Source organism: Benincasa hispida, unplaced genomic scaffold (assembly GCF_027475165.1).
Source record: "Benincasa hispida cultivar pf3 unplaced genomic scaffold, pf3_genome.v1.1 HicScf1359, whole genome shotgun sequence".
NCBI lineage: Eukaryota > Viridiplantae > Streptophyta > Magnoliopsida > Cucurbitales > Cucurbitaceae > Benincasa > Benincasa hispida.
This window is the reverse complement of record NW_028325697.1, coordinates 194-9213: the sequence shown is the minus strand read 5'-3', so window position 1 is coordinate 9213 and position 9020 is coordinate 194. Positions and strand designations below refer to the sequence as shown.

Sequence of the window (9020 nt, the reverse complement as noted above, 5' to 3'; positions counted from 1 at the left end):
TGTGCAAAATTATAATATTACTCTTGAATTTGTAGGCTCTGATAATCAATTAGCGGATATTTTTATCAAGCCTTTGAATGAAGAAAACTTTTGCAAAAATAGGCTTGAGCTCGGTATTATTCGTTGTGATGCTTCTTGATTTTATAATTTTACTTGTTAAATCTTTTAGAAGGCATTTTGATAGGGAGAGATATAGAAAACATGTGTTAATATTCTTAGGGGGAGTTGTGCTAAATTTATGTTCATGTTTTTAAGGGAAACACTTATGTAGTTCTAAATTTTTCTTAATTATTCTTTTTGATGATTCCAAAGGGGGAGAAGTTTAAGAAAAATATGCTATAAATTTGTTATGATTTTGATAGTATAAATTAGGGGGAGAATTTATTTTTTTGAGTGAATTTCAAGAATGATCTTTATGGTGATATGTTGAATTTTATTATGTGCTACATATGGTTTACATGTATTTCAAGCTATTTTTCTTGAATGGTTTGTCATCATCAAAAAGGGGGAGATTGTTGGCTTTTTGGCCCTTAATCTCAAATTAATTAATTAATTAATCAATATTTTGATGATAACAAACTCAAATTTTAATTACTGAAAATTTTAGTGTTTTAATATCTCCATAGCGTAGAGCTCGGAACAACGATTCCAACACCTCTTGAATCACTCAAATCGGAGCTAAAACGAAGACGATATGACCGAAACAATGACAAAGAGAAAATACCATGGCAGATGAAGTGACATAACCAGACCATTTGCATGTAGACATGTGGCAGCATATTGGTTGAATGGTGGATCATTAAGAGATTAATATTGCTTCAAGAGAAGCCCCTATCGAAGTTCACTATGAATCTTTGGGTACCCATAAATCTCTGAAAAATTTCCTGTTTTTTCTGAGCTAAGAACGGATCGGAGAAGGTTACCAAGTTGAGTAGATCACCCTTTTGAACGAAACTCTGGGAATTGATGAAAGGGATTTTCTTGCTTGTTTAGTAAAATCACGCTTTTCATTTTGAAAAACCGAATTCCTCTATTTGATGTCGATTCATTTTTGTCTAGAGAATCTTTCTTTTTCTTGAGACTTTTGGTTTTTGGATTGATTTAAAAAAAATGAAATTAAAAATAAATTTAAAAGGAAAATAAATTTAATATTATTTTATGTTTGTGTCTAACGGCTAGTTTTTTACACATGGTATATTTTTTTTTTTTTTGGATTGACTTTAAAAAGAATGAATTTAAGAAGAAAATGAATTTAAAGGAAAATAAATTTAATATTATTTTATGTTTGTATCTAACGGCTAGTTTTTGAAACATGGTATGTTTTTTTATTTTTTTGGATTAATTTTAAAAAGAAAATAAATTTCAACAGAAAAGGAATATAATATTGTATTTGTTTGTATCTAACGACTAGTTTAGTTTAAAATCTCCACCATTGGTTTTTCTTTTCCAAAATCCAATGGTCCAAATTAATTGTGGTTTCTAAAATTTTTTTCCCTTTTCCATCTCTATATAAACCATCTTCCTCTCCAAATTTTGTATGAATAAATTTTACATTTCATAATCATCCAAAACTCAAAAGTCTCCATTGTTGCTCTCTCTAAGCTCCCAATTTTTTCTTTTCATCTTATTCTTGAGAGAGTGTTATTGTATTGTGAGGATAAATTTGTTGAGTGCTTAAACTTGTGAACCCATTCTAGTGAGAGTTGTATTGTGTTCTTAAAAAATTCCAACATTTGTAACGGTTTGATCCTAAATCGTGGAAAGGATCGGGTTTGCTCTTGAACCCGTAAAAGGAGCGATGGTGTAATGGTTGGGCTCTAATCTGTGGAAAGAGTCGGAAAGATTTTATTCAAATTCCCAAGAGGCGCTTGGAGAGTGGAATAGGTCGAGTTTGATCGAACCACTATAAAAACTACGGTGTCTTCTTCTCTAACTCTTTCCTTTTTATTTTTTACAATTAATTTAAGCAATTTATTGTATGTTTTGTTTGTTCTTATTTATTTGCTAAAATTTGATAGAATTAAATTATCACACTATTTGTCATCTTATTTGTTGCATAAATTGAATTTTTCTTATTATTTACAAAAAGTGTATCAATTACTTTAATTGGGTTAATTTAGAAAAAAAAGTTACTCTATTCATCCCCCCTTTAGGGTTGCCATATCGATCCAACACAAACTTCCTACTACACTAGCATAAGGAACTCGAGACATATACTTCTTCTAAACTATAAATTGTAGTGAAAGCACAGTTGAAAAACGAGCATTTGCAACACTTGGAGTATCTATAAGTTTAGTTGATGACGTACCAAACCTGGATAATATTTTATGAATATAGCCTTTTTGTGAAAGGAAGAGTTTATTTTTATCTTTATCCCTATAGATCTCAATTCCAAAAATTTTTTGAGCAACACCCAAATCCTTGATATCAAACTCAGCACTGAGAAGTTTCTTCAACTTCTGAATATTAGAGTTGGACTTTGTAGCTATGAGCATATCATCTACATATATAAGTAGAGAAACCATTGAACCATCATCAGTTTTGTTGTGATGTACACAAGAATCATATGGACTCCTATTATAGGTAAGTTCTAATAATTTATACCACTGCATTGGAGACTACTTTAGCCCATACAAAGACTTCTTCAACTTGCAAACATAATCTTCTTTACTTGGACAATAGAAGCCATCTGGTTAGGTGTAAACCTTGAAACTCTCCCCTAAGATCTTCTAAGTAAGGATGGTTGTGGAGTTGCTTGAGGAACCTAGAAGGGCTAGGCTTGGGCATGCATTGACCTTGGGCAAGGGGTTGAGAAAGAAGGCTCGTGATAGTAAGGAAGCTTGGGCATGGAAAGAATGATGTTAAGAGGAAGGCTTTGGCGTTAAGAGGATATTTCACACAAAAGAAGTTAGCATGGAGTTGAATTGCTAAAGATTGTAAAAGGGGTAACTAGGCGTTGCAATTATAGGTCCAAAACCAATTCCTTCTGTTGTTCTTTATGATTGCAATATAACTCAAGATGGAGTTTATGATTTTCCTTTAGATTCAAAAGTGGTCTTAATCAAATTTCAAGTGTAATATAATGTACCATTGTGGGAGATATTAGGTACAAGTTCGAGTTTTTTCTTGTATATTTTTTGCACGAAGTTGACATGTAACAAGATCTTTTGTTTGTATGTTTCTCGATTTTACTTGTGAATTTCTTTATGGATTCATTTGGCAGGTTGGCTCCCTTCAATGGAGTAAGTAGCAAATGAAAATACAGGGTAAATAAAGTCTATGAAAATATACTTCCAATTCACCTCATGGTTTCTCAAATTTGTCTTTCATATTAGTTCTCAAGTTAAAATAAAGTCTATGTCCTAAACTCCCATCTCCGACCTTCATATCTCATTTAGATGTTAGATTTTTGTAAGACTTGCATTCGGTCAAGAAGGAACACTAGGCTTCCATGGAGATGCACATATCACTCAAGATATTTGTATAAATTTAATTTTGTATTCGTTTTCGTTCTTAATGTTGAACATTCTTAATTTTGAATTTAGATTTGTAAATTGTTGGCTTGACCAAATGTCAAGTGTTAAAGATTTCAACTTTTCTTAGGTATTGATCTATGTTTTCAAGAATACACAAATTTAAAGTAAGTGTTTGCTTCAATCTTCTTATTTATGTCAAATAACTATGTAAACCCTTGATATTATAGGTTTATTGAATCGAAGGTAAATATTGTGATTTCTCTATCTTTGAACTTTGGTATATGGTCTCTTTAGTTGCATGCAATACTTTTTCTCCTCATATTTGTTTTAGCATTTTTTTAATGCTATGAAAACTTTCCAGGACATTAAAATTATCTAATAAAAAATGAATATTTTATAGCTTTTTTATAGAAGTGAAAAAACGTTATGGAAAGTCAGGGACTATAAATAACATCGACTACAACAACATATCTAAAACGCTATAGATAGTCTTTTATGGCGTTTTTTATCGTTACAAAAATACTATAGAAACTATTTTATAGCATTTTTTTAACGTTATAAAAAATGACATAAAAGATCTTCTATAGCGTTTTTTGCTAATGCTATGAAATGTTTTCATAACATTAAATATTTGCGATCAAGAGTTGATTTTTTATAACGTTTTTATAGCGTTAAAAAATGGTATGGAAAGTCGGGGCCTTTCAATAACATGTGCTACGATAGCATTTCGAAAACACCATGGAAAGTCTACGACAACGTCTTTTTAATGCTATCGAATTTAATATTTGTTGTCGTGTATATGCATCAAAATTTATATTTAATAATACAAGAGGAGAGACTTACCACTTAAAGACTTACCATTTAAAAGGACATCTAAATTTATGATTTTTCCACTTATTTACGAATAAGGAAAACTTAATTAAAAAATAAATACATTTTCTTGGAAGCTTGAATACAGTGAGAAAAAACATGATGAATTTAGAAAGAATGAGACAAAAAGAGATTTGTTGGAGTAAAAGAGAGAAAGAAGAAAAAAATCAAGAGAGGGAAGGAGATAAAAGTAAAAAAAAAAATTGGTTGATTTATGAATTCTTATTCTTTTTAGATTTATTTTCTCTTAATTTGTAACATGTATAATTATATACTACTTTAAATTTCTAACCTCTAATTTCTAATTTTTCAATATTTTTATTTAAATATTAAACTTTTAGGTTTTTTTTAGTGTGATGTTGTGTATGTTCACTCATGGAAACCCAATTGATATAAAACCCAAAGCCCTTTCAATTAGGAAAAAAATCAATCAAATTAAATCTAAAAGGAACTAACTAATAAAATTGATGGAGTGAGATGTTTGGTCATAATTAATTTCTACCAAATTTGATTAGATATAACTTTTTTTATAAAAAAGGATTTGAATATTCAAAACCTTATCCTCCCTCCAAAATAACTATTTTATTTTATTTTAATTAGTGAAAAATTAAAATTATTCCAATATTAAATACTCAAAAGTTTATTTGTTTGTTTATTTTATCTTAAAAGCTAATAAATTCCAAATTATGCAATACCGAACCAATTTGGAGGTCTACAGAGGCCTAAGTAGTTGTGAAAAGTTTATAGTTATTTGGAATATGTTTGATGTTTAGGAATGGATAAAAAATATATTATGTAATTGAGTATTCAAAAATTGAATTCAAAATTTGTGTCTAGTATATGTTTACTTTGTAGGAATTTGTTATGTTTTAAGAGTGTGAAAAAAAGTAAGCATTTTTTTAATAAAAATTTTAGGAAAATATGTGCATAGTTGGGCATTTAAAAAAATAGCAAAAAAAAAAAAAAAAAAGAAAAGACAAAATCAATTTGGTTTAGAAAAGCTGCATTAGATACCCCAATTCAATTTTGCTTTCTCCAAACACAGAAAATTTAACTCCACAGACAATTAACTCTCAAGGCTCGTGTTTTTCATTTAATGCACACTTAACACTTATAAATGTACAGTTTGAAGTTTTATTTAGCAGTTTTTTTTTTCTTGAAGAATAAAATTGAAAGTCTTTAATGAGGGGAGTTGCATTCAATAATTTTATTTGTTAATTAAACTGTAGATCAATCTCAACCCTATATAAACTCTTGTCCTCCAATTTTGTTTTCAACCCTTCTTTCATTTTCCTCTGTATAATCTTAATAATTTTGAGGCTTTGGAGATATTTTTTTCTTTTGTTATTTCGACAAGTTCAAAGAAACTCCTGGCTACATATATTATATATCCATATTAAGGTAATATTATATAATATATCATTTTCTTTTTCATTTTATGTTAACTAATGGATTATGATAAATTTAATATCGTATCATTGCTCTAACCAATAGAATTGTTGGACAGGAATTTCAGAATTTATAATGGAATACCAAATATTCCTTTTGATTTTGCTAGTTGCTTTCATCCCAACCATTTTGGGTCGTAATGTTACAATAGGGAAAATTGTGGTTGATGGAACCACGAAAATAGCAGAAACTGATGAGAATTTCATTTGCTTCACTATGGACATTTGGCCTCATGATGAGTGTAGTCAACCCGACCTTTGTGTTTGGGATGGTCATGCATCAATGCTCAATGTGGTGAGATTATATAATAATCTTGGACATTAAAAGGAATTAATTATGAAGAAAATAAAGCAATTATAATTCATGTAATATTTTATTAATCTTTTTTCTTTTAATTAGGATTTGTCTCTTCCTATCCTTAACAAAGCTGTTCAAGGTTTGGCTCTTTGAAATACATAACTAAGCTAATTAATCTTTACTTGGGTTCAATTGATGCAATAAAATTCTAACTTATCTTATGCATGGTTTCTTTGCGATATTAGCTTTCAAGTCATTAAGAATCAGAGTAGGAGGTACCTTACAAGACAGGTTGATATATAATATTGGAGAAGGTTTCAAGGGCCATTGTCAACCATTTCAAGCAGACAACGATTTACTGTTTGACTTTACAGAAGGATGTTTGTACATGGAAAGGTGGGATGATTTGAACAACTTTTTCAACAACACAGGGTATGTTCTTCTTTGTTTTCTACATGCTTTTTTGCTTTTTGTATTTGTCTCCCATACTTAGGATATTTTTTTTTTTTTTAAAAAATAGGGCTATTGTAACCTTTGGCTTAAATGCTCTCTTGGGTAAGTACAACACAAAAGGAATGCAGTGGGAAGGAAATTGGAATTACAGCAATGCTGAGGCTCTTATTCAATACACAGTGGACAAGAATTATCAAATAAATTCATGGGAGTTTGGTAAGTTAAATAATACTAAATCTTGGTTGAGTTAAGTAACTATGAATGTTTAAGGGTGACATCGAGGAATCACATCTTTGTTCACACCCTCCATTTAAATCTCTGTCCCAAAAAGTTTTTTATTTAGTTTCGTGGGAACAAGGATCAAGGTAGAGATTTCTGGCTGAAATTATTCTCCCCTAACTTTTTAAATGGGTGATTTCTAATATAATTTTCCATTTAAGGAAAAAAAGTCTTGTTTATCCTAATTCAAAACAGTACAATTAAATTGTTCAACCATAATTTTTAAAAGTTTAAATTTCATTATTACAATGCATATTCTATTACAAAATATACCGTCTAAAATGGAGAGAGAAAATCCTCCCCATTCTCTCTCTCATTTTCTATGTAAACGATGATTCCATGCTCCGACGAAATAAGTGGACTGTCTCTACAATTAACTATATTTAATGTTGATTATTTGAATATACAGGCAATGAATTGGGTGGAGCTAACAGTATTGGTGCAAGTGTTAGTGCTTCACAATATGCAAAAGACCTAATGAAGCTTCGAGAAATTATAGATCGTTTGTACAATAATTCCCAACAAAAACCTTTAATGGTGGCACCTGGTGCTTTCTTTGATGACAAATGGTACCATGAACTTGTTAAAAAAAACTGGATTCAAATATTGTCAATGCTCTAACTCATCATATATACAACATGGGTACAGGTAATTATGTACATATATCAATTAATATTTTTTTACCATTTATATAAACTCAAAAGTAAATATTATTATAAACTAATAATTGACACTTTTAATTTTGGTATATATACATATATAGGTGATGACCCCAAGTTGATTTATAGGTTTGTTAATCCAACATACCTAAGTCAAGTATCAAACACATTTAAACAACTTGATAACATAATTCAAAAGCATGCACCTTGGGCTTCTGCTTGGGTTGGAGAAGCTGGTGGAGCCTATCATGGTGGCAGTCCTCATATTTCTGATGCATTTATCAATAGTTTTTGATAAAAATATATTTTAGTTTACATCTTTTTCTGTAGTATATTCCCCCTCCATTTAATTTAAATTTGAATTGAGTAATAGGTATCTAGATCAACTTGGGATGGCCTCTTTGTACAATACCAAAGTATATTGTAGGCAAACTTTGATTGGTGGATTTTATAGTGTCCTCAAAGCTAAAACTTATCTTCCTACACCAGATTACTATGGGTAAGATTATTAAATTTATAAAAGTCAAATGTGTACCAATTAGTCTAGACTCTTATATGGATATATATATATATATATATCTAAATTTCTTTCTTACTTGTTTTGGTATTTTATTTTTATTAAGGCACTTCTCTTCCACCGATTAATGGGCTCAAGAGTTCTCAAGGTTGATAATAATGTCTCATCTTATCTTCGCACCTATGCTCATTGCTCAAGAGGAAGAGTAAGAATCCACTTTTTAAAATTAGAGAAATTTAATAAATATGTGCAACAATTAAATTTGAATTGATTACCTATCATTTCCTTGTAGTCTGGTGTAACCTTGCTTTTCATCAATTTGAGTAATACAACTGAGTTCACAATCAAGATTGAAAGCCATATGAACCCGAGTTTACATAATAGCAATTCGAAAAGACCAAGTGACTCTAATTTGAAGTATAGTTCAAAGGTCAAAGATCCAAATCTACCAACACAAAATGGTTTACTTAGAAGCTCTACAGTGCTTTTAAATGAAAATCCATTAGAGCTTACAAAAGAGGGGGAATTGCCAAATTTTACACCTGTTTATAGTGAGAGTAATTCTTCTATAAATATTGCTGCTTGGTCCATTGCTTTCATTGTCATCCCTGACTTTGTAGCTGCAGGATGTTTGGATGCACCTTAATTTCATTTTTCAATCAATCCCTAATTATACATGTGTGCTTATAATTGATCTTATGTAAACCAACTAATATGTGAGAAAGAAAAAGTTGTTAATGTCTAAAATAAATAAAACTGCATATTCGCACTCCTTATCTTTTCAATGTTATTATTATTAATTAGCCTTAAAACCTATATATATGAAATTTAACAAAAATTAGAGTTTTCAAATTGAAAATATATGAGAAGTTCATCTTTTGGGAGGACAAAAAAGAGAAAATAATTGCATTATTTGACTTCTTTTTACTGTCAGATTTAGTTGTATTTTTTCAATAAAGCTTTATATTAGTTCTTATTATAATTTGAAAATACTTTTTATAAAACTTGGTAAATAATCAT

The 9020-nt window shown here is 29.7% G+C and overlaps 1 pseudogene; it reads left to right on the top strand.

The window, feature by feature from the left end:
• The first annotated feature begins 5530 nt into the window (after positions 1 to 5530).
• LOC150031250 (heparanase-like protein 1) lies at positions 5531 to 8646 on the top strand (annotated as a pseudogene).
• The last annotated feature ends 374 nt before the right edge of the window (positions 8647 to 9020 follow it).